General features: G+C 39.3%; 1 protein-coding gene across 2 annotated transcripts in view; it reads right to left on the reverse strand.

Moving 5' to 3' along the window:
* MPP5 (membrane palmitoylated protein 5) overlaps positions 1–10,237 on the reverse strand; it is a 55,536-nt gene extending 45,299 nt beyond the window's left edge. For both annotated transcript variants that reach the window (XM_030948656.1, XM_030948657.1), the window contains exon 1: positions 10,115–10,237. The gene's annotated coding sequence lies outside the window, so the exon portion shown is untranslated. The remainder of the gene's footprint in view (positions 1–10,114) is intronic.
* Between the last annotated feature and the right edge of the window lie 9,384 nt (positions 10,238–19,621).

The raw sequence follows: 19,621 nt of genomic DNA on the forward strand, positions 1-19,621 counted from the left end.
GGTTTAATCCTTAGTGCTGAATCAACCAACAGTATAAGTGAGGCAAATCAGAGCAGATAGATGTGATTTTCACAGTGTCTTGATGAAATTTCTACACTTTATTGTTACTTTTCACCTTCGGCTACTAAGGAAAAAAACTAATTTTGGGATGTACATTACCTGTTATCCATTATTTGTTTTGTCACTTCAAACTGTCACTTTCACACTTACTACAATGCAGTTTAGGATGGGCTATAAATCCATTTGAAATTTTCAAAACAATCAATGCAGCAGTCATTGATGATTATCAGTGGAAACAGACTAATTAGACAGGACACCCAATATTTACAACAATGAATTCAATTTTTTTCAAGTCTGTGATTTTTGCTTCAAAGCTGCAGAAACTGACAACTTTTTAAATCAAATCAATTATTATATTCTTAGGAACATATCTGTTTAGCAGAGACATTCTGTTAATAATATCTCACTTAAAGTATTGGAGTGTAGTTGTAGTTTTTTGGTCCCCAGAGACTGTAAATCATCTCAGCAATGCAGGCAGAGAATTTTGTTCCACCACTACCGAGGCTACAGTGCTTGACATAACAAAATTTATTTTTGCAAAGCAGAAATAATAAAGCAAAATTAGAAAGGTTTAGGTATCCCATGGTTGGGTAAGTTTTATGTATCCCACAGGTGGTCCATCACTTCCAGGTGTTTTGAAACTTGAACCGAAAGCTTCACATCCTTTTTTCCAACTGACCAATTCACTGGAAGATACTTGTCTAAGATGTATTTTCTACCTGAAGCCAGCTCACATTTTATATTAAAAAACTCTTTAGTCAGTTTTATCTAGAGAAGAGGACTGGCATTCATAACCTTTTTGTTCTTGACGAATTCTGAATTCATGTAAAGAAACAGTATTTTTTCCATATATTTACTTATTGTTCACAGATTAAAAATATGCTGAGTTAGAGTGAAAAAATAATGTTACAAATTAGGTACTGAAATCAGAATCTATTATTTGAGGTCAGTGAGATTTATGAATACCTTCATGCTCCACTAACTCAAATCATTCTAAGTATGCACCTATGCTCTTTCAAGACCAAGTTCTGGAATTCTGAATACAAACAAGGGGTATTTATTAGAGAACTTTAAGTTTCAGCAAGCTAAATCCATAAACATACTTTTAACACTTTCTTATTCCTCTAAACTTTAGAGCACCCATGCACACAGCTCCCATGCACAACATTTCAGTCTTAAGAGTAACAGGTCTCACACTTTTTACTGCTGTCATTATCTGGCTTTCAGTTCTGTACACCCCGTGGTCCTGTACATTAAACGGATGCAGTGCATTTCTGCATGGTATACCTGCTAAACAAAAATGTTCAGAAATATACCTGCATGAATATACTAAAATAACAACATACGAATCCATGATACCTGAAACAGTGTAATGGTCAGCAATAATATGCTACTTATGGGTTTCTCAAAGTAGAAGTCACAAGTTTAACATGGAATTTGTTGTGAAGAGACCATAAAATAAGGTCAATTATTATTTCTCCTTGTGGTTTTTTTTTTTCAAAGAAAGAAAAAAATAAGACTTAAAATGAGGCTGAACTAAAAGAACAGCAAGCTTAAATTAAAGATGCTGATAGACAAGCTCTAGCAAATCTTGTTGTAGCAGATTAAGTTACTATCCTCAGCTGTAGGCTGCGGCCATCAGAAGTCACTGATCCCAAAAGTAGAACTGTCAGGAGGGAACATGTGCTGCCACCTCAGCCACTTCATTGTTAAGACTGTCATGGCAGTTTGCTTCAGATATCACATCATGAACCATAATGACTGAGGAACAAGCACTTGTTAATTCTGCAAATGAACTAGAGCAGAGGAGTTGAGCAGGAAAAGGTCAAAAACTGACACAAAATCTAGGATTCCCCAGAGCTGTAGCTGCAATCTAAATTTCTTCTAAAGTAGAAGGAATTAGCTGAGCCAATCCTCACAAATCCATCCAAGAATAAAAAACACAATCTCACCAGAAAGTATCAGAAACACAATGTGAACTGTCGAACAATTTGTAAATAAGTTTAACAGGCAATGATTAATCACGTTAAGTACTTTAAAGGCTGAATATTCAATTTCAAATTAGCTTTAAGAAATCAAGAACTAAAGATTTGTATGGAATTTTAATTATCACAAGAAGTCCCAACTACGTAAGTTTTAGGGAGCACTAACACACATAGTATCAAATGAACAGCATTACATATCTTTCTAAGACTTGACAAGAGTATGCACTTAAGAGGGAACACAAACCAGTCTACATTTACTACCCAACCATTTAGGTATGCAGCTGCATTCATTAAATATTTGTACAGAAAAGGCTTCAAAAATATTGACATAAGGAGAAACTGTATGAAGTTCTAACCAACAGAGGTCAAAAACTGGCTTAGGGGATAAAGTATATATAAATTCAAGTGTGCAACTCAAGTTGTTAAATTTTAAAGAACATATACGCAAATATTTAATACTTCCCTACTACAGAAGGCTTCAAAAAAGAGGTTGGCGCATCATAAGCAGGTCTAACTTAATTTCTGCAGATCATCCCGTCTCAACTTTAACTGAGGTATTTAAATTCTACGGCTGCTTTCTCAAGCAAGTACATCATGCTGATTCCAAGTCCAGCATCATACAGATGAATTTATAACAGAAGGCCCTACTGCTGATCAAAGCTAAGCCATCAACAGACTCATCCATGACATTTTAGCAGAAAGGAGTCCACAGTTTTGACATTATTATATTGTAGTATTGTTTTGTTAATATTGTTCAGTTATTCCAGTTCTTCATTCTCCCCTTTTTGAAACCAAACCAAGCTCTTTACAATCTTGTAGCCCAGTGCAGCACAGCATCTAGTTGAGATAACCTACCACATTTTCACAGGACAAATTTCATTAAGTGCATCCCAAGGAAACGTAGGAATTGACAAAGTAAACGTCACTTGTCCTTCTTCCCAAAAGAAAGAGAAGTAGTGTGATCCAACACACAGAACCTTCGCTTCCCTCCCAGTTTTGCTCATCTTCCCTAAGCAGAGAGAACAGACTCACTCATGTTTGAAGGTCTGCAGAAGGAAAGAATGCAAGAAGACGAAAAAGGGGCCAAAAACGCATGGTCAGAAATATAAGTTCACATTAAATCAGGAAAGACCTATGGAAAAACAATATATCATGACTCTTCAAAAGTGATCCTAAGACTAATCCCTAATTGCAGTAAGTGTACTAGTCTCAATAAATAGACACAAAAAATTAGCATTTAACCTAAAAATTACTTCATAAGCTTTAAGCCAAAACCAACTCTTCACTGCTGCTTCAAAATATATTATTAGGTGCTGGGTTCTCTTTTTTCAGTCAAGAAAAAATAGCTCTCCATTGCATATTATTTTGACTTCTCCATACTTCAAAATGAACAAAAGCCTAAAGAAATAAATGACCTACAAAATACATAACAATAACCAGACCTTAGCTGAATAGCTTTTCAGCTGTTATCTTAAAATCATCCTCAATATTTTATCTTTTGGGAGGAAGTACAAGTGACATTTACTTTTTCACTTCTTAGCTTTTCTTGGGATACACTTTCAGTCTTTACTATTTACATCTTGCTTGATGAGCTAATGAAGAAAGAAGAAATCTAAGTAGGCTGAAAGCAGAAAAGAGTCTACCTGACTGCAGAATCCTCAAACTGCTGCTCTCTTTCCACGGAAGCCAAGCAACTTGCCTCTATAGAGTTCTAGCTGGCCTTCATTATATCAGCTTGAAGGAACACACTTCACCAGAAGTGTTTATGACAATAGCTAAAATCTTGAGAGAAGATCACAACACACACCAAGTTAATATTCTCTGAACACGAAAGAATTAAATTGATAATTCCATTGAAAGAGTCTACAAATCTAACAAGAACTTAGGCTCAAATGGATTTTTAGTGCTGTTTATACTCTTAAAAACATAAATATGTGAAACAGACTATTCCACTAAACCAATACGGTGAGGCTAGCAAGTCATTTTAGTCAGTCAGCCCAAGAGGACAATGTTGAGCTGATCAGCTTTTACCTCACTTTACACTAAGACACTGTGCTAATTCCTGCCTGTAAGTAATTAGGTTACTAATTTAGAACTTATCTTGATTACTGAAACAAAATTAAATGGTAAGAGTTTGTTTAATGTTGGTTTTAACTCTTGTACAACAATCACCACCTTTAAATACATGTACCCAGTTCCATTTTAAACCAATTTCCTTCTATCTTGCATTTGAGGACTTTTAATACCACTCAAACAAAATGTAAATGTCATTGCCTAGTGCCACTAAACAATTCCATCACCACTTGATCCTAGAGGAACTGATTCTGCGAAAGCACGTGATGTCCACTAATGCTCCACTGTCCCAGTAAGAGAGGACTAAGTTTCTCTGCTGACATCACACAGCCTTTCAGACATTGGGAAGAAGAGATTAGTTCTCTGAAAACAACTATAAACATCTGTAAGAAGTGCAATCAATATCATACAAACCTATGCAATCCAAACCCTCACCCATTTCCAATCTCCACATTTAACCCAAAGGCTTGAGCTTTGCTTTCAGAGATGGCAGAACATGTAGAAAACGAGACATACCAGAGGAATTAGCAACATGCTCTGTTAGCCAATACAAGACTTGCAGTTTTCTACAATGCACAAAGCAGTTATCTATAACACAGTTTTTCTACAAAAGCAACTTTAATTACCTTAGCCAAGGTACACTGAATTAACCTATAATTAATCTCTCTTAAGTTTAATTAACAGTAGCTGACAAGTAAATGGCAATTTGATAAAACAAGACAAACAAGGGCAATCACAAGCTCTCAACCACAACATTGCAGGAACACTGCATGATCTGATATTAAGGTGAGGCCTCAGCTTTATACACAAAGGCATCACATTCAAAAGAAAAAGTTGCCATGGTATCTGTGACAGTAAAGAATTTAACTCAGTACCACAAACACCATGCAGACAAACTTGCTTCCCTCCCTAGTTTTCTCCTCTGCCACACTAAAAACCAGTGATTTCTAAATAAGTGACTAACAGCCAAGACATTACCAAAACATACCACCTCCACTGACCTTAATTGTAAAGATCATCTCAGTTAAGAAAACACTTGGGTTTACACTTGAATATTCAGGTTTGAGATCTAAGAAAACACTTAGGTTTTTACCTGAATATTCAGAGAGCTGACCGTGCTGATTTCTCTGCCACCCAAATCAAGATCAAAATTTGGCTCCAGAAAACCTCAAAAGCTAAGTAATTTCTCTCAACAGTGTTTTTACCATGACATAATGTCAGTTATATTTCATCTACCTTCAGATAAGCTCTTTAAAGTTTCATTCCTCTTTAGTATACACAACTCACTCCTATGACATCACACAGCTCGCATACTCTTCACAATATACTGTTAAAATGAGAATTGACTCCTTCAGGTACTAGCATGCATTGTCCTCCTTTGAGCTCACACATTCGTACTCTGAACTCCACTCAAAACTACTGGTACCTAAATGAATACTTTTCCAGCTCTCCTTCCTGACTTTTAAATTAAAGTCTGGAAACAGACTCGGAATGCATACCAGCCACCTCCCAGCACCATCACCAGGTCAAAGAGCAGATGCTGAGGTTGCACTGGCACTTCCCAGTTATCAAAGGTTTATGGTTTTACTGAATTCAGCTTTCTAGAGGGCTTGAAGAAACCACTGAACAACTTCACACAAGACAATTCACGCTATTCAGTTGATGCAGGTACCCAGGTTGATTTAGATGCTAACACATTGACTATTACCACACTTGAGCGCTCCTAATACCTTTTGTAAAGGACCTCTTAACTGTCCTATCACTTCTAATATATCCTTGCCAGAAATCATGCCTCGTTTTAAACTGCTTTTCCCCAGAAAAACTCCCACATTTGAGAGTCTTCTGAATTATTTGTTACAGCCAAATAACCACACATAACCTAAAACAGCTTCCCCAGAAGATGCATCCTGGTACAAGAATGAAAATTGTGGTTTGGTTTCTATCTTCTATTTCTTAAAAAAAGCTATATTTTCCCAGATTTTCTATTTAACATCGATTGTTTTGTTAGACCTCTGTAGGACATGAGGAGTTTACTGTCTATGCTCATAAATTATAGCAAATTCAGACTCTAAAGACCATGAGCTGTCTTGTCACATGTATCAATAGACGAGCCTTTTCTCCAACCATAGAATTGAAATTTTAACAATGGAACACTAGAGGCAAAAGCAAGTATTAAAAATGTTCAAACAAAACTATTAGCTATTTCTTATTCATTATTTTTTTTTAGAAAACAATTACTGCCAGAACTAGAATAGATACATGATGCAACAGGCAAATAATTTAAGGAAACACAAGTCACTGACCAGCCCTATTATAGCAGATAATAATCACAGGTATGTTGAAACAATTACATTTCTATATCTAATTATTTGGCGTCTTAGAACAAAGCAGAACTAGATCCACAAGGGAACATAAATGCCATGCCACCTACTTGACTCCACAACCCACAAATAAACAACCAAGACCTGCTCTAAAATGAAAAGGAAGTGTTACAGGTACTGTTCAGATATTTAATATTCAACTTGAGTAGGAACTGGCCGAGTCAGATAAGAACAAACATAAAGATCAGAGATTTAAGTATTCAAAATTTCACACCATGCTAGGGAAAAAAAAACACCCCCAAGAAAAATCTCTTTCCTTTATTCTTTCAACACTTTGTCTGTAAGAAGGAAAGAAGACCTGAATCCATATAATTATTTTGTACTTGATCAAGCAAGTCCCTGGGCTACATATTCACTCCCTTCCTAAATGACTACTACTCCTCAAGAATCAAACCAAACACCCACTGGTCTAGCAGTTAAGGTATTCCTTTTGGGAATTGGCAGCTCCCCTAAAGAGTAGAAGGATTTGAATCCAAATCTCAATATGCTGGGTAGGTACTCAAAATAATTTCCACATCTTTAAGGAAATGCAACATTGCATCCTTTTTCTGCCAAAAGAGAAGTGTGCAAGATTAGGTCTTCACAGAATTGGGGCATTCCTTTTAGAAGTGTGCATTACTGATGGTATCTGTGTTTGCTTTCTAATTTAACCACTGCAGCCTTTGAGAGTTACAGCATTTTTTTCTTCCCACACAGCTGTCTTAGTGTGCAATTAGACAGCATTATAAAACAAGTCTTTATCAACAGACATATACAGCTGATCTCCTCCCATTAAAAAAAACAAACAAAAGCTTAATTTAAAATAGTCTGAGATGTAAATTTAATTAGTTATAATTTCCTCTTTCTTCTGCTTCATATTTTAGCTTGAACTACACTAAGACATTTTGTCTAGCTTATCTAGCTGTATTGGGAATGAAGGAAAGAGGATGTGTACATAAAGTGCCCCTGTTGTCAGAACTACTGTATTGAATAAAGCTCCAAGGTAGACAACTACACCAGAAAAGCAACTCTGCCAGCAGACCTGATTTTAAACCACCACTTAAATTGTTTCCACCGAGTTTTCTACCACAGACATACTGCAAACGTTTTCAAATACACAAATGCCTTTCTTTGCCCATTAATAAAATGAAAACAATAGAGCAGTATTTAATTAATATTTACAAAACGTCTTGAGGTTTTCAAATGCATGATCAAGGCAGTAATTAGTTTTCCAAATACCGTAATGTTGAGCATTTCTGCAACAGTGACTGAGAAAGTACTTTAAAAATGTCAGTTGCTAAACATTTAAAAATTTTAAACGTGGCACATGAATACAAACACAGATCCTGCTATCTAGGAAGTAGCACACTGTTTGAAATTTTAGCCTTCAGCATTCTAAAAGCCTAACACGGTAAAAGGAATACACTTCAAAGTACAAACTGAGAAAAAAAACAGTAGCTGAAACAGTTAAAACAGTTAACTTCGGATGTTAAGATCCAGTCTTTGAAGAGACATAATAGAATTTGCATCTAAAAATGCTGTAGGTTTTTTAAAAGCCTGCAACTTTCAAGTATAGCAGGAGATTCTAATTAAAGCAGCAAATGAAGTATTAGGAAAATTTAATCTTTCCATTACAACAAATGTAATTATAAACAAGGGTCAATATATGGATGCACATAAACTTCAGACTACATTAAGTTTTCTGTACCCATAACTCTTGGTATGAATCCCAACCTCTGCATTGCATTTTCCATGGTTCTTTATCACGTACTGTTGTGGTAATTAAAGATGCCTGTCACCCCTCAAAGGTCATAAGTAATTCCTGCAGATTCCTAAGCCAGATATATCAGTCTACTGATAAATATTTTGATGCACACTTCTAAGTCCAGAACTTTTGAGAAGAAATTCAATAAAAACTAAGCAAAATTACAATCTTTACCAACAGCTAACTCTATACAGAAAAACATCACCATCCACTGTTATTCCACACATTGCGAGGTAATATGACACACATTGGACGAATGTAAACTCTGAAAAAAATACTCAAAAAAGAGTTCTGTGACCACGGACTAACATTTAAATCTCTATTGCTTTATTAACAATAATGATAATTAAATGTACCATCCTACAACACTGCTTCAAAACGCTATTTTTGATGCCTTGTTAAAAGTGTCTACAATGCTAACCATTAATTAAGCTTTTAATGTGTAAAATACTGGATTTTTTTTTAAGCACAGCATGTTGGAAAAGAGTTTACATGTGTATCATCCAGCCAGACTCTAAATTGTTTGGCATTCAGATGTTGTAATAACAGCTCTAATATGATCATAAGAAAAAATAATGTACTGTGAAAATTTGGACAACACGTCAAAACCAAAAGCTTGCAGACTCACATGCCTGAAGACAATACAAAGGTTCCTCATTTTTTTACAAATTCATGAAAAACACCTCAATCGTCAAAGAGGGCAGAGAGATCCGTTTAAGGCATAGGCAAAAGAAGCAGCAAACACATAAAAGATCACTATCAGTCACTTGTTAGAAGCCTGACTGCAGTCAGCTATATATCATCATGTATCTAGAATGGAAGTATTTTGCTCTGTTCAGTGAGCTATGGATATAGTGTATGCCTAAATAATTACAATAGAGGCTTCATTTAAAAAAAAAATTACTCTCACGTCACTTATTTACTCCTTTTAGTATTCCTCATGAAGTTATTTTCGTGGATCTGTCCCATGTGAGACATCTAACAATATTATTATTTTAGGCAGGCTTTGTTTGTATATAAATATCTCAGTAAGGTCAAATACAACTTAATTTAATTTTCTCACGCGGTCTGTCTCACCAAGCTCACAGTCACGGCGCTCTTTGTTGCCTGGCTGTAGTGTCTCTCCCTCCCACCGCACGGGCTCGATACCTCCGCTAGGAAAGCGGCAGCACCGCAAGAGCATTTCCACTCCAGCTCTGGGCAAACGGAGCCGCTCCAAGCGGGATGTGCGCTACCGACTGCAGCCTGTAAAACACGCTGCAAGTCGCTCACGTTCAACCTGCTTTAACTTAGCTCCGCAAAGCTTCATAAACCAATACGAAGCAAAAACTTCGCAGAGGAATCATTTCCAAACACAGAGCTGCCAGAGCATCAGAAGTGCACGGGAGGGGGGCCTACAGTTCCCCCCTCCCCCTTGTTTAAACACGTACACAACCCACTACAAGTCCGCAGAGAGAGCACACAGCCAAGTGCGGGAGGTTTTCTTACAACTCCTGGGCCTAAGCTCCCGGGAGGCACCCCGAGAAAGGGCGGCAGGGAAGCTGCAGGAGCCGCTCTCGGGAGGCCCCCGCGGTCCCGGCAGGGCGGCCGGCACCTGCAGCCGCCGCGGCCGGGGCCGGGGCCGCCCCGCCCGGGTGGGACCCGCGGCCAGGGTACAGCCCGGGCCACCGCCAGCGGGGTGCGGGGACCGGGGCCGAGCCCCGAGAGCCGCCGAGCCCGGCTATGCCCCGCCGTCCCGCCCGGCCTCGGCCCGGCCGGACCCCGGGGCCTGCGCGGGCGCCGTGGCCGCGGGGGAGGCTCCGGCCAGCCGAGACTCGCGGCTCCGCGGCGAGACCTGTTGCTCGCACGCCGGGCACGGGCGCTCCGCTCACCGTCCGTCTCTCTCCGCCGCTGACACGCTCCGCTCCGGCCCGGCCGCCGACTGGAACTCAGAGTCCCCGACGTCCCGCGGCGTCCCCGCGCCCAGTCCGCGGAGCCGCCCGGCCACAGCCCCCGCAGCGCTGCGCAGCCGCCGCCCAGCCCGGCCCGGCCCGGCCCGGCCCCGCGCCCGCCCCAGCGCCACCGCCCCGCCCCGCCGCGCAGGCGCGGGGCCGCCCCACGGTCGCCTCGGCCGGGTGGGCAGCGCGGCTCTGCCTCGGGGGCCGCAGCGGCGGTCGGGGCTGCCGGGTTGGGGCTGCCCTCAGGTGGACTGGACACGTGGTACGTGCACTGCTTCTGTGTCTCCTTCCTCGCAGAATCACTGAATCGAGTAGGTTGGAAAAGACCTCTGAGATCGTCGAGTCCGACCTATGACCGAGCACCACCTTGTCAGCTGGACCCTAGCACTAAGTGCCACGGCCAGTCTTTCCTTAAACACTCCTGGGACGGTGACTCCATCACCTCCCCGGGCAGCCCATTTCAGTCCAGTCCATTCCCGCCGTCATCTCCCATCTCTCTCCCACGGCTTTCTCTGCGCCCCCGAGCGGGACCAGCACGGGACCCCGTGCCCCGAGCAGACCCGGCTCGCCCGCCTGGCCACTCGCTCCTTCCTGCTCGCCCAGCTCCGGCTGTCGCCCCCCGCCCGCTGCATCTCCGCTGGGCCTACCGGGCCACTGCAAGCCCTTTGTCCTCCACCCTCCTTGGCATCCCCCCGTTCGCCTGCTGCTGCTGCCGCCGCGTCCTTTGACCAAGCTTGAATGCCCCAGCCAGGCTGGAGCCTGTGTGGAGAAAAAAGTATTTAATCTCATCGAGAGTCCAGCCTGCCTCTGGGAAGCTGAGGCACAGAAGGTGCCCGTAACACACTGTCTGGAACGATGAAGAAAACAGGAGATTACAAGTAGTTTTACTGGCTTGTTTATATTCTTGGCTGTGTTTTTCAGGAACAGGGAAACGTCTTTTCAGTGTGCAACAGTTAAGTTTGACTTTGAGCTGCAAACTGCACTCACTTCCCTGGTTTTTCAGGCTAGCCTGCCTAGATCATTGCTCAAGGCATTAGAAGAAATGTTCTCTGTAACCACGCTAGTAAAGAAAGGCTTTCTTAGATAACTAAGTCCTAAAGAGATACCTGCTTTAGTCCATCTCTCCTTGCTTTCATTTAAACCATATAAAAATCTGTGCCGTTTAATGCTGTCATTCTTCACAGCGAAATCCACAATTTCTATAATAGTACCCTCTATATCATGTTTTCTTTCAGATCTGTTCTAAACACCGAGATGCAAAAATTAATTGTAGAAGTCCCAAAATAACGTTCTTATGGTTTTTCATACTGTGTGAAAAGGCTTAAGACACTAAGGTATGGCCTGCCCAGTTACCTGCAGAGGAAAGTCTGAAAGCCTTTTACCTATCCACATTTTGGCTCAAACTCCCCAGGGCAGTAATGCCTTGTAAGTGCATTTAACATCTATTAACATATTAACATCTGTTTCTGTTCTGACCAATAATGAGGGGCTTTGCATCGAGTGAACACAACTGGAGCACTGCAGGACATACAGATGTTTGTGGACTGCAGAATTACTTACTTGGGAAATAAAAAAGAGAGGGAAACCATGACACTGGTAATTTGTGGCTGAGCAGCACCAAGCGTGGTTCTTCTTACCTTCATATGAACATGGTTCATGAAAGTTCACATGATCCCTTTTTTAGAAAGCAGTTTGACAAAGGACCTTACAACCAAAGGGTATTTTCAAAATGTGATACTTTCCTGGAAAATATGGCTGCAAAAAGTAGGTTGGTTCATCATTTATCTGTTCACTGTTGAACTCTCTTTTCTACGTCCAAGGTTGGGATGGTAAGACAAAAAAAGCCACAAATTCTGCTTACATTTTCCTTCAGCTGATAGCATTTGTACATTCCTTTCCACAGAAAATCTCATTGCCTCCAATTTGCATGTTGTCCAGCAGCCATTTTTAAACCAGGATAAGGGAATTTTCTTTAACATGGTGTATAATTTGTAATAAAATAAAGGAGGATTCTCATCAGGACTAGAATTTCCATTTCCCTCCTTTACTGTCTTGTATCTGTAGCTGAAGTTTAATTTTTTTGCCAGAAGGGGTTACCAGACCAGGTTAAGACTGAGTTTGGGATATCTCTTAGATATATCTGCTTAAAGATCTGTTTGTTTCTTTGGAAACCAATCTCCTCCCTCTGGCTTTCACGAGGCATCACAGAAACCCTAATATTAGCCCGCGCCCAGCTGGCAAATCCATTCAAATGGTGCTGGAATGAGATGTGCTTGGCTAATTCTATCCAACAGATTAAAATTCTCTGTCAGGCCAAGAAGTTGTCATACCTGAAAACGATTCACAATAGAGCACAGGATCAGCAGCATTATTTGTAAAGACCCAGATAACCCTTCTGTTTTGAATCACTTTGGCAGACAGTTCTTATGGTTCATTTTGCCTTGTGGGTGCTGTTTGGTGGTATGCTGAGAACACAAAAATTACTCAGAGAAAATAAGCATTTTCGCTTGAATTTAAAAAAATCTTCAAATTAAAAAGAAAATATACAGAGAAAGAAGGTGAATGGGAGGATGAGGAATGACAATGGAATGATGATTGGGAAGATAAAGCTTTTAATCTTCTTTTGTTTTTGTCTTAGCTGATTAATCTTTCATATGAGGATCTACAAAGACAGCTTTTAAAGGAAATGAGAAAACTAATTACCAAAGTAGTATAAAGCTTCCTGTTCCATCCCTTGTTCAAAGTGTTCAGTTATTGTCTTTAAGTAGAAAGGAACTAAAAAGAAATACCCAAGTGATACCTTTTGGGAGCCTGCATCTTGGAACATTTTAATTTTTAGACAATATTTTGTCTATGTTTTTACTATCTGGGATTATGGAAACATTAAAGCCTGCTTGCAGCTGCAGAATCAATGTATTTAGGCAACTTTATTTATTCTAGAACTTTCTTTTTAAGACTGGTGCATTCATTCCACAGACAAATATTTTTTAACAAAGAAAATGTTCATCTTTGATGAATTGAATTTGACATGAATTGGTGTCACTGATTGCCAGCAGGGTGCAGATATAATTGTGATCAATCTAAATCTGGCTGATTGCAATCAATAGAGAAGAGAAAAATAAATTCAGACTCAAACTGAGGAATCAGCCTGACATAGAACAAAATGTTTTCTTTGAAACCATTGCCCTCTGGAGGGGAAATGAAAAATCACCAAGGGATCAGGTAAAAATTCCTTTTTATGTCACTGTTTAACTATATTTATGCTTTGCAGTCTATGAATGGTTCTACAGACAGTTGCAAAAAAGCAGTGCTGTCAGAAGAGCCTCGCTGGCCCCAGCGCTTATGTCAGTGGGTTGGAGAAGTAATCCCCATCTGTCTGCCCCATAACTCTCCTCCCCTTTATCTCTAAACTCTTTATCTCTAAACTCACGGAGCATCACTTCTACAGCAGATGTACTTTCTCTTCTAACTCCACATTGGATCCCTTCCAAGCTGGTGTCATCCCTCTTCATTTGCCAAAATACTTTTTTTATGCAATCCCTAAGGCATTCTTGTCTGCCTGATGCCAGATTGTGTATTCCTTTCTCTTTCTTGACCTTTCTGCTGCTTGTTTGTTTGGTTAGTTCTTTTATTATCTTGATTACCCTTTTCTTCTTGATCTTTAATTCTTGCACAGCTTTGAGAAATTGTGTTCTCTTCTTTTTATCTCTCTGCTTTCATGTCTGACATCTATTGAAATAGACTTTTTTCATCCTGTCTCTGAGAACTTCACAGAGATTTTTTCCCTTGGCCTTCAGATATTGATAGCTTATATCTTGGGTAATCACATTTAAATGTCACCTCTAATTGAATATGAATGAAAGTGAGCTCCTGCCTGCTTAGACTTTGTCTATATATTCTCCCCATGTTGCTGGGGAAATGACAGCATCTGTCAGTGAACTTTCCAGTTTGATTTACAGCAATCTGATATCTCATGACTACAAATTTGATGATTGTTTTAACTCTTAAGTAGGCACACACCTCAGCCATCTGAAAGAATGTAACAGCAGCACTAGTCCACGTGTAGGGCTGGTTGCATTAAGTATCTAATGTTTTGAAGAAGAGTGCAAAACACCTAAGTCCGTAAGCCAAATTCTGCATTAAGCAAGAAAAAAGAAATAGAATTCTTGGTCTCCATAATCCAGCAACAGAAAGCCTAAATTTTTAAATCAATACAGGAATCCAATTTCACTTCAACATTTTTCATTGTTCAGAACAACAAATACCAAAGATTCAATGCAGTTACATTTTTCTCTTTGATAGCATCCAGAATTTTTGCTTATTTCCTATTTGATAGCCTCATTCTGCATTCAGTTTCATCTGGGTAGCCAGAACATCTTCCTCTCTGGTTTCTAGTGTCCTCTGCCACTCCTTTTAATCCTTCAGATAAAAAAATTGTACAACTCCAAGTAAGGTCATAATATTTATGAGTAGGGTCATAAACCCAGCAGCAGTTCAGCTGCAGAAAAAGGTTAATCTCCAGAAGAGATGTCTTAAATCTGGGAGTACTATTCATTCCTCAATGTGTGGTTTTAAGTTCAGAAATATGAATGGTTCCCAGAAGATGGGTGCCCCAAATAAAAACTGGAAGTGAGGTTGTTAGTGTAACACTTTGGGGCACTATTTTTAATCCAGAAAAGAAAGAACAGGCAATAAAAATTATCCTTCTTCCACTGTTTTCCCCTACTAAGTTGTACTCAAATTAGTGATTATCTTATCTCTTTGTTTGCTGATTCTTGTTTTTCCTCTGTTTGTGAAGAAATAACAACCTATGAGATAGCTCAGGGATCTGTGAGAAAATAGGGGAAGAACCAGCAAAAAGAACCAACAAAAGTCTCAGCGGCTGATACTGCCTAAGGAAAATACTTAGGTGGTAATTCCTATTGAAATAAGACATTTGTGGTCTTTAGATTCTTCCCAGGTACAATCGTCTTTCCAGAAAGGCAGCCTAGTAGTGGTAATTATGTTAAAGACAAGACTTTCCTATCAGATCATGCTGCAGTATAAAGCTTGAGCTTTATATATTTGTCACCCGAAAGTGTGACACTACAGTTCACATATTCGATAAACGTGAAATGCAATACATTTTTCTCTTGAACGCAAACTAGATGTACAGTAGGACAGGTGTAAGATACTGTAAAACATACACAAACAACATCATAATTCTCCTTGTTCCCTTTTTCTAAGTTTTCACTGAAATAATCTTGCGTGCTATGCTTTATGAGTCTTTTTTGGTATAGACTTGCAGTTTGTGCATCCCAGTATGATAGCTCTCCTCTCCCTTAATTACTGACACAAGAAGATTTGTGGCTAATCTGTGTTGTACCTTTAACGCCATGGATGTCTGAATACAGCATGAGGCAGAATCAATTTCAAAATTGTTCTTTTTAAAACCTTTGCTTGAATATTCCTCTGTTTTTTTTCAGCTTTCTTTCAGCAGATTATAAACAACATCTGGGGCAATTAACTGCCAGCCAGCATGTCTGTTGTTCCCCAGCATTAAAATTGTTCCTCAAAATCTGCTTTTTGGATCCCTAATTCTGTACGTTTTATTGACAATATTCTGAAACTGAGATCAACCTTTTTTTTCTTTGAGAACCATGCTCAGAAAAATCCTTCTTATCTCATTTCATCACATGCTATAAAGCTGGAGTTCATGCCACAGAGGAAATTCAGGTATGGCATTTAGTCCTTTTGTAGAAGTCCATGCTGATTCCAATATAATGTCTTATAAAATGCCAGTCGATTTCATTCGCCTATCAAGCAATGGAGGCATAGCTGCTTGATTTGTGATAGTGAATTATGGGGGATAGCACCATGATATTCTTGTCATATGTTACAGCATATGTGTTGTACGCCATAAACAAAGCTGGTCTGCCTAATACCTTTAAGAAAGCAGTAGCAGCTACACAATTGCCTTTAAGGAAGGAAAATGTTGTTTTGATACTAACAGAACAATCCTTTCCACATAGCTGTGTGGAGCTATATGGATGGTCTTCATTACCCTTGGATAAATCTATAAACTGCGGTGCCAATTCCATACCGTTCTCATGAAGCTGCATCTTGCCAGAAAGTTGCAAAAATTGCTTTGGAATATACTACATGAATACTGCTCAATTTTGCAATATTTCCTAAAAAGCATAGTCAAAAACCATTATGCTTGGTAGCTCTACTGCTTGCAGGATCTTCAATGACTGTCATTCTCCCAGCAGTAATTTTTCTTTCATGGGAGCTGATAGACTGTATTGGCTCGGTAAGCCAGCACTGCATACCAGTCTACTGAATCAGCTCAGTATAGGACTGTTTTGGTATGTAACCCAGCAAGCATCCGTGCTGAGTTATTTTTCTTTGCTCCAGGCACAGCAATTAAGAGGTATTTTTTACTACATTTGCAATGCAGGCAATTCGTCCTTCTTCCCACTGTTGGTCTGGGAAACACTATACTCTGACGTTGTTTATTCTTTGCAGCATTGCCTGAGAGCATTTTAGATGGGATTCCAGTAAACTGAGGCTGAATAGCAGCTCTATTTTCATGGGGCAGCAGTCCTTTGCCACACTTTGCCTCTTCAAGGTCTGTCAGAGGGACAGTTTTAGTCAGCACAGGATATTCTCAGTGATCATGGTTTCTGCAGTTTAAGGACTATATCTACCTGTTCAGTCAGTCAGGAGAAGCACAATGCTCAAGAGTAGTTATTCTGGTTTTGCTTTGCCAAATTAATGACTTCAGAACAAATGTCATGAGCTTTATTGTCACTGTTGTCACATTTACCACTGCAGAAAGTGGTAATACTTCTTTGTGGAAGTATTTTGTTAATTCTTCAGTCCTGTCTCGTCAGCTTATCTTGGGCTATCACATACTTGTAATTGGGGCAAATACCTTTACTTAACAACAATTCAGCTCTCAGAATTCAAGAGTATATCTCATTAATGTCATTTCTCATGAGAACAATCACTCCTTGCTTGGCGTCTGATCCCTATATTTTGATGGATTTAACATTTTTCCATATTTCTGATGGCCCTGTTATTTGCATCCAGACAGGTTGTTTGAATGCAAATAAATGTTTTATTGTAGGCAGTGTGCTATGCTCCTCCAGACATGGTATTTAGCTTATGAGGGAGGTATTCCTAATTAAATCTTAAATTTATTGCATTCTATTAGTTACTATGTGCAGCATATCTTGGCATGAAATCATTCATGTCTATTACCTCTGTTAGGAAAATGATAATTTCTGATTAATATAAGCAGCTTTGCTCTATATAGGAGTGCTCAAAATCCGTATAGTGAATTTACCAAGATTGTACAATTTTCATCTTCTTCACTTCTAATGTGGAAGTTTATGTGAAGACTGATGGTAAGCATCTGCACCCAGTCTGTGCATTGATGAGTATGAAAATACTGTTACTGATCTGTATTTTTGCAGCATTTTAAATTTATAGAGCAGCACTTCATAAATTTTGTGTCATCCAAGTACTTACTTGAGCAGAAGTTCCTTGAGCAGAAAATATGCTGTTGCAACTATTTTCTTTGGGACCACTTTTTCAGTAAGTGCTACTTTGCTCTGTTGATAAGCAGAATCTGGAATTATTTTTTTTTCCCCCTGAAAAATAATGTTGGCATTTCCGGTTATACTGAATGCTATTTCACTCTTCTTCACAGTATGGGTGCTATCAAGAATTTGAAATTGCCACTCACTAGTTCCTTACAGTGTTCCGGACTGGAATCTGATTACACACGAGCTGCCCTCAAAGAGTATTAAGTTAGTTTATATTCTCAAGGATATTCTCAAGCAGGGAATAAGCACAGGGTATCTTCTAATTATATGGCCAAACAAATGCTGATCTATTGGCAACGAGTACATAGGAAAATTTCTTCTAAAGAACTTGCAACCCATGAAGTTTCAGCTTCTCTCATCTATTATTAAATTAGGAATAGCAATAGGGAAGTGAATAAATATCAGAAAAACTGTCATACCTGAAGTCTACTATTTTTTCCTACTTTTTTTCTTCATTGTATTTGACCTAATAAAAGCAGGAAAAAGGATTATACCATTTCCAAAAACTCAGGAATAAATAAGCCTTACCCTAGTAATGTCATTATCTACCAGGATGAGTATGAAATAGGTGTTTTTTTAATCTCTTTTCTGTCTGCAGTAGAAACATGTATTGGTAAATTATGTAATAAGCCTTGTTTTCAGGTGCAGGCACACTTGAGATATTTGAATGTTATGGACTGCACTTATATATGACACATCTGAACATAGTATACATCTGAGCACATCACTTGATGTGTAGATGTAGCTTGGGAAGTGATTGTGGTGAAGCCTTGTTCTTTGCTGTGGTGCAGATGCTTATATAAGAGACAGTTTTCGTTTCCTTCTGCCATCTAACTTTTGCCTAGTTTGTGTAACACCACCGACAAAAAATCTGCTCCTTTTCTGCACAAGCCAGGGTGCATATGGCAGTACAGGAGACACAGAAAAGACAGATTTCTGGTGCCAGGACCTACTACTGATTTTGGGCAGAAAGGAAACATTGAGTGAGCCACACGCTATATGATTCCTTCACATACTGGGAGTCTAAATCAAAGCTATCTGTATGCAGATCCTTCAGCATTCAAGGAGACCACTGGCACTTCAGTCACTGAATATTCATGCACTTTTGCTTGATTGCCCATCTTTGTGAGCCCAAAAGGTTATTGCTGAAATGGTCTTTCAAAAGCCCTGAACATCTATCTGAGAAACCAAAGTCTGGAAACTACAACCTGTATTCTACAGTAAACCTGCAAATGTTTTGCAATAGCATATTTTCTGAAGGCAAAAATATGACACATTTTACTTTTCAAAGTCAGCAGCAGAAACTAAATATATTAGATTCATTTTCCAAACATACATACCGAGTTTTCATGTTTTCTGTGCTTTTGCTCTTCTGTTTTTGCTCCGATTTGGAAAGATAAGAGAGATAAGATCTTTGCTCTCTGCCCATCCAGATTTTGACATCAATCCCTACTAAAATCTTTCTGTCTTCTTTCAAGCAGCTGAGGTAGGGATACCTGTAAGTCTCCCACATGCAGAAAGATTTCTGTCTAAACAGGAAGAGAACAGGGAGGATGTAATAATACAAAAGAAAATCCAAACTTAAACCCCAGCAATAAAGAAGACCACACAGTAAGAGCATGTGGACAAAAAAGGAGGTTGGTTGAACAAGGGCTCATGCATACTTTCATGACTTAGCAAAATGGAGAAGTGTGTGAAGGAAGATCATTAAAGTTGAGAAGTCAATAGTGAGCAACAGCCAACACTTCAAGCTATTAAAGCTCTACTGGAAGTATGACTGGAAAAATAAGACATCTATTCTGTAAAGAAAAATAGATATTCTAGTTCTGGATCTTGACTTTATTACATT

Source organism: Camarhynchus parvulus, chromosome 5, assembly GCF_901933205.1.
Source record: "Camarhynchus parvulus chromosome 5, STF_HiC, whole genome shotgun sequence".
Classification (NCBI taxonomy): domain Eukaryota; kingdom Metazoa; phylum Chordata; class Aves; order Passeriformes; family Thraupidae; genus Camarhynchus; species Camarhynchus parvulus.